Source organism: Chamaea fasciata, unplaced genomic scaffold (genome assembly GCF_029207755.1).
Source record: "Chamaea fasciata isolate MVZ Bird 193981 ecotype frontalis unplaced genomic scaffold, bChaFas1.0.hap1 SCAF_1, whole genome shotgun sequence".
Taxonomy (NCBI): domain Eukaryota; kingdom Metazoa; phylum Chordata; class Aves; order Passeriformes; family Sylviidae; genus Chamaea; species Chamaea fasciata.
The window spans coordinates 105,404,173-105,411,514 of NW_027094086.1; the positions used below are offsets into that span (position 1 = coordinate 105,404,173).

The 7,342-nt window shown below is 42.5% G+C and overlaps 1 long non-coding RNA gene across 1 annotated transcript; it reads left to right on the forward strand.

The window, feature by feature from the left end:
- Positions 1 to 713: 713 nt before the first annotated feature.
- LOC136294439 (uncharacterized) lies at positions 714 to 3,404 on the forward strand. The gene is made up of 2 exons (XR_010722403.1): positions 714 to 1,202; positions 1,434 to 3,404. It is a non-coding gene; the product is annotated as an uncharacterized lncRNA (long non-coding RNA).
- The last annotated feature ends 3,938 nt before the right edge of the window (positions 3,405 to 7,342 follow it).

The following is a 7,342-nucleotide window of genomic DNA, read 5'->3' on the forward strand; positions in this document are numbered from 1 at the left end:
CCGACTTTGGATTGTTATAAATGATCAGAGCCAATTTCCAAAATCAAAGATTTATTTAACAAATTTGAAAAGCAATTTCGGGAAACGCCACGATAAACTCGGACAACATCGATCAAATGCTGGGTGGACAATCCGGGAGCAGCAAAGGGTGCGTCTCCAGAGAACTGCCACAAATTCGGGGTCTCAGGGTAGGTGTTTTATACCATTTTTCTACCCTGAGGCGTAAACAAGACGGTAACAAAGAATCCGAAGAACATGACATCATGTACATAACATAATCATTGAAATGTCTGGTATCCGCAAGGGATATCTGAAAGAGTTCCCTGAGAAATTGAAAAGATGTCTGAATGAAGTCTCCGAATCTTCTGTCAGAAGGTTTCTGCCGCCCTCCACCCATATTGGTATCGTATCGGATCTCCTGATGAACTGTGAAGATGTGGTCAGCCCATGATTAATGGGCCATTTCCCGGTTATCTCTCTGGCAGATGTTGAGGTAACACCTTTGGACTAAGAAAAGACTGTGGTATGCAAAGAGATGCCCTGGAACTGTTTCCAGGAATTCAGGGATTTTTTACATTCCACTGCAAAGTTTAATACACACAGTTTTAATCCACGAATTTAATACTATGTAGCTATTTCAGAATGAAAAATGTTTCTCTGAAAAAAGAAAAAATGGGTGGAAAATTGGGGAAGGGGCTTCAGCTGATATGTAAGCCCGAAGTGTAAGTTAGCCGAAGAAGAAACTGAAAACAGCCGTGTTTACCCCTGAAAGCAATTTCACCAAGGTCGTTGGCATGGAAACCGAGGAGAAAAGGGAGAGGGTGATAAACAACCTGCAGCTGGAAGAAGTGTGCTTGGAAAAGTTTTGTGAATATTGGTTGAAAACAGCGACGGAGACTTTTTGTGCCAATGAACGTTGTGTTTATTTTTTGGGGCCAATGAACGGAGTTTAAACTTTGTTATGGGTATAAAGACCGCACGCCGTGACAACAAACAGAAGCCTTCTTAAGAATCTACGGTGTCTTCGTCTACTTTGTGGGTGGTGACCGTCCCAACAGCGGCATCTGGGGGCGCCGAACGTGATGTGCGGGCTCTAGGAGCGAGGTACAGCCGGGGTGGATGGGAAAACACCGAAGCAGGGAGAACAGAGGGGGAAGCTGCAAGTGGTCCAAACCTGATTGATTTTGGCACCTAGGGTACAGGTGAGCCGCTGGGGACATAATGGGAAATAATTTATCAAGTGAAGAAGAGATTGTTTTATCTGCATGGAAAGCTTTGTTGAAAAGAAAAGGTATTATGTATGTAATAGATGTACTGTATAAAAGTCGTGTATTAAGATCATGTATGTAAAATTATACATTGGAATTAAAAAACCTGGATTCTTGGAGACGGTCCGAGGGCGTCTCCAAGAATTCCAAAGTCTTTTTTTTTAGCTTGGAGGTGCCACCACTACATCTGCAACATAATAGAAGAGATAACATGAAGAAGACCCATTAATCACGGGCGGGCCACATCTTCACAGCCACTCAAGGATCTGATATCGATAGCGATGGAAACTAGCAGATGATTTCATCAAGTGCCCCCCAGAGAAAATTCAGTGACTCCTTTTTGGACTTCTTTACAATTCTTCAGGAAACGCTGTCAAAAACACCCCTCCACCCCTCGGGGGATGAAAGACATTTCTGCAGTCGTGGTTTTTTGCCTAGAGTTGAGCTTTTTGCATTAGATCATTCTTAGGGCAAAATCGCAGTCTTTGTAACAATCGTGCTTTTGCCTCAGGGCAAAAAAATGGTATAAAGCTCCTACCCTGAGATTCGGAATTCATGGACATTACTCCAGAGAAGCACCCTTGCTGCTTCCGGTTTGTCCACCCAGCATTGGATAGATGTTGCCCTGATTTATCATGGCATTTTCGAAATTGATTTTTGAAATTGCTAAATAAATCTTCGGATTTTGAATTGGCTCGTGATTATTTATAACAATGTGTGACTTCCGACTATGCCCTTCGTAGTGTGTTATTGTGGGCAAAGTCACAAGATTTTGAGACTAATGCAATTACTGCCCTTAGTGTGGGGAGTAACTTCCTTCCTCCATGGAAGGAAGTTAGGGAGAGACTATGGGACATGGCATCTAAAGCGAACAAGGTGGCTGCAGATCTGGCTACTACTTGGAGATTACTTTATGAGATGTTAAAAGAATGGAAAGCAGTGCAGGATAAGAGGGAGCAGGAGGTGGAAGAAGAATCAGAGCGAGAAATTTAACTTAGTGGGGAACAACAGAAAAATGAGGTTCAGCCTGAAAATGTATTTTTCCCCTGAAGTAGAGCCTGCTGGAGCTACTTCTGCTGAGTTCTCTCCAGGGCCTATTGTTGCTGGAAACAAATGCCAAACTGATAATGCCTCTTGGTATCTGTCCCCGAAAGACTATGTTAAGCCTGTGTATCCCTCCCCTGCACAGCAGTTAGCTGAAATGTCTTTACAGGAGAAATAAACTGAAGAACAAACAGTGACATCTGCCCCCCCGCTTCCCCCCTGAACTACACAAACAGATGAAATCTTTAACCTTGTATCCTCCACTGCCTAGTGGTAATAGTGAAGATGATGAAATGCCAGTAACCAAAAAATCTGAACTGGTGAATGGATCTGTTTGTAGCAAACCCCAAAACAGATCTAAGCCTGGTGCTCCTTGGACTTTACTCCTTGCGAAGTGACTGTGACCCCTCGACAGCCTCGACAATTTTGGGAGCATGTTAAAAAGAAAGCAGCTGAAGTGGGGGATTGGGATTTATTAGAAAATATAGGTCCACCAAAAATGTTTGGTAAGCCGAGTGTTGATACGAACATTGCTTGCAATGAGCCTATGGCTTTCCCTGTTTTTAAAGTGGTTCCTAATTCAGGACAAAACAATAGCCATCACATTTTTGCATGGAAGGTCATTCAAGACCTCCAGGCAAAGGTGGCTAAATAATGGTATTAATTCTCCAGAAGTAATGCAATTAATTCATGTCATCAATGCTAATGTGCTTGCTCCTTATGATATTGTGTGTCTTGCTAGGATTTTGTTTCAGCCAGTACAATATGGTGTATTTCAAAACACCTGGAGACAATTAGCCAAAAAAACAGCTTTGAATAACATGCAATTACCTCAGCAGGACCCTTGTCACAATGTAGGGGTTGATGCGTTATTGAGCCAAGGGACCTTTTTCTAACCAGGATTTACAAGCAAGGTGGGACCCTCTGGTTTTGGCATAGGCTCAACAATTAGGTATGAGTCCTTTAATTAAAACAATGGAAATGGCAGCTCCCAAACAGAAATATGTTACTATACAATAAGGGACAAAGGAACCTTTTCTGCAATTTGTGGAAAAGGTTGCTGCAGCTATTGAGAAACAAGTACATGATGAATATTTGAGACAAATTCTATGCAAAAAAATTGGTTAGAGACAATGCGAATGTGGCCTGCTGAAAAATCATTGAGTCTTTGCCAGGAGATGCCTCCTTAGCTGATATTGTAACTGCTTGCTCAAAAGTTGGCATAGTCAAGCATAAAATGGCTTCCTTGGCAGCAGTCCTAAGGCCTCCACAAAAATGTTTCACTTGTGGATAAACAAGGGCAATTAAAGGCACAATGCCCACAAAATGATGAACAAAAAGTAAAGCCTAAGATAAACCCAGGCACAAAGTGAATTGCAATCGTGGTAAATTTGGACATTATGCTAGACAACGTAGATCAAAATATCATGCAAATGGACAACAGTTGCAGGGAAATGGGAAGAAGAACACTAAGGGATACGTGGGGACACAAATGCCCCAGCAACCACGAGCCCTCCTGGCACTGCAAAGCTATCCATTTGTGAACAATACTCATGGACCACAAGTGGCTCCACAGGGATTGATAATACCCATCACCGACACAGTGACCATTTTGACAAGACAAATATGTAAAGTGCCTCCCAATGACTATGGTCCCATAGGACAGGGTTTAAATGCCTTTTTAGTGGGGAGATCTAGTAGTCCTATTCAAGGTATTAATGTACATTTAGGCATTATTGATTCTGATTATTTGGGACAAATTCATGCTGTGATATCAGTTAGTGAACCCCCTGTAATTATTCAAAACGGAGCTTGTATTGCTCAACTTGTCCCCTTAGTCAGTTGTGTTCCGAATGCAGTGCACCAGAGTTGTGGTGCAGGAGGTTTTGGATCTGCAGGAGCACCTCTAGTATTTTGGACTCAAAAGTGCCAGATCAACACCCAGAAAAACAGTGCATTGTGCTGGGACATCATCCAGAGACCATAACAACAACTGATTTGATTGACCCGGGAGGAAATTTAACTGTAATTTCACAATTTTTTGGCCTCAGTCATTGCCCTTCACTCAAACAGGTTTTGGAATCACTGGGATGGACTGTTCAACTGCAGGTGGTCTATCTGCTATTATGATTAATGTAAAACATCCTGAAGGCCAACAAGATAACATCAGGCCTTATGTTACCAATGCCCCACATAATTTGTGGGGACAAAATTGTTTATCCCAATGGTGTGTCAAAATCACTACAGATTTTTAACAGGGGCCACTGTGATCCAGGGCCTTAAAAGCCCAGTTGTAACCTTGACATGGTTGACTGATAAACCTGTCTGGATTCACCAGTGGCCCCTCCCAACTGAAAATCTTACTGCCCGGCAAGAATTAGTAGCAGACCAGCTGCAAGCTGGACATACCAAAGAACCATTCAGCCTATGGAATACCTCTGTTTTTGTGATAAAAAAAAATCAGGAAAATGGAGACTCTTGCATGATTTACAGCTCATAAATGCAGTAATGGCCACAATGGGAGATTTACAACCAGGCCTTCCAACACCCACAATGATCCCACAGGGATGGGAGATATTTATAATTGATTTAAAAATGGCTTTTTTACTATTCCATTGGCAGAACAAGATAAGGAAAAATTTGCTTTTACTGTGCCATCTTTAAATCATGCTGAACCTAATAAAAGATATCAATGGAAGGTTCTTCCTCAAGAGATGAGAAATTCTCCAACTATTTGTCAATGGTTTGTGACACAGGGTTTATCAAAGGTGCAAGAGCAATTTAGTAATTGCTATTGCTATCATTATGTGGATGATATATCTTGTTGGCATCCAAAAATAAACAACAATTATCAGCTCTTGAACAATGTGCTGTAACAAATTTGAAAACTTTTGGTTTAGTTATTGCCCCAGAGAAAGCACAGAAACAGATGCCTTGGAAATATTTGGAGTTGATAATAACCAATAACTCAGATTGTGCCTCAACCTGTAAAATTAGACATTGAAGTTAAAACTGTTACTGATTCACAGAATCACTAGGTTGGAAGAGACTTTCGAGTCTAGCCCATGCCCTAACACCTCAACTAAACCGTGGCACCTAGTGCCATATCCAGTCTTCTTTTAAGCACATTTAGGGGTGATGACTCTACCACGTCCCCAGACAGGCCATTCCAGTACTTTATCACTCTTTCCATGAAAAACTTTTTCCTAATATCCAACGCATATTTCCCTTGGCACAGCCTGAGACTGCGTCCTCTCCTTCTGTCAGTTGCTGCCTGAAGAAAGAGACCAACTCCTTGCTGACTACAACCACCTTTCAGGGAGTTGTAGAGAGTGATAAGGTCACCCCTGAGTCTCCTTTTCTCCAGGCTAAACAACCCCAACTCCCTCAGTCATTCCTCACAGGGCTTGTGTTCCAAGCCCCTCACCAGCCTCGTTGCCTCCTCTGGACGTGCTCAAGCATCTCAACGTCCTTCCTAAACTGAGGGGCCAAAAACTGGACACAGTACCCAAGGTGTGGCCTGACCAGTGCCAGGAACAGGGAAAGAATGACCTCCCTGCTGCTGCTGGCCACACCATTCCTGATACAGGCCAGGATGACCTCAGCCTTCTTGGGCACCAGGGCACACTGCTGGCTCATGTCCAGCTGCTGTCACCAGCACCCCCAGGTCCCTTTCTGCCTGGGCACTGTCCAGCCACACTGTCCCCAGCCTGTAACACTGCAGGGGGTTATTGTGGCCAAAATGCAGGACTCAGCACTCGGACTTTCCCCATCCAACCATGTATTCCTAAAGTGTCTCTGCAGAGCCCTTCTCCCTTCCAACAGATCAACACATGCTGCCAGCTTAGTGTCATCTGCAAATTTACTATTGAAAGAGTTAATACCCTCATCCATGTCATCAATTAAGATATCAAAACAGAACAGACCCCAGCACAGACCCCCCAAGGGACACCATTGGTGACTGGCTGCCAGCTGGATGCAGCACCATGCTGATGTACAAAAATTGGTTGGTGCAATAGGTTGGGTTAGGTCATACTTAGGGATAATTAATCATCAAATGCAGCCTTTGTTTGAGTTATTGTCAGGGATTACTTCCTCTACTGATGAGAGACATTTGACTGCTCTAGCAAAAAAGGTCATAGAAGTTAAATTAACTTTGACATGCAAATTTGTTAACAGGATAGATACTTCTGTTGATGTGCAACTATTTATTTTAAAAGACCATGTAATACCATGTGGAATATTTTGTCAATGGAATGATTATTAGGAAAACAAACAGCATATTTTAGAATGACTTTTTTTATCTTTCAGATCCTGAAAAACAGCTCCAGGACTTTATGAACTTTTTGCAGATATTGTTATCAAGGTCGCAGACATTGCCATAAAATCTTAGGCCATGATCCTGTAACTATCGTGATACTGGTACAACAATGGTATTTTGAATGATGTTTTCAAAATAATAATGAATTGCAATCTGCTTTATCCTATTTCACAGGCCAGCTGTCAGCCCCTTTCCACATTTTCCTTTTTTAGTCAGAGGGATTTCTGACTCTAGCTCTCCCAATAATAGAATATCTATCACCATTGTTCTGAATACACGTTTTGGCTACAAGATATTTTTGGTGCCAGCAGTATTTGCTCTCCTGAACCTGGAAGCTAAAATAAGCTCTTGGGCTCATTTTAAGCAGCACTTTGCGCACACAAAATGGCAATATGAATAGTACTTGTAAGTACTGTGACAGAACACATCCAGTGCCCAAAAGGCAAGATACAAACCTCAGAGCATACAATCAGCTGAAGCAGACACCTGCCCAACAGACTAAGATGACCTACACCTGCTGATCCCTGTAGGCACCATATTACCTTTTGGTCTGAGGCTGGAAGACCTGTAGCTCTAGACTGGCACACTCTATGGCCTGCCAACAGCAACTGTAAGAAGATACCTTCTGGCTTTTACAGACCTCGTGAATGAGATTTTTCCACAATGAAGCTATCCTGAATTACAAGCAAAGGCACTATTGCTAGAGACT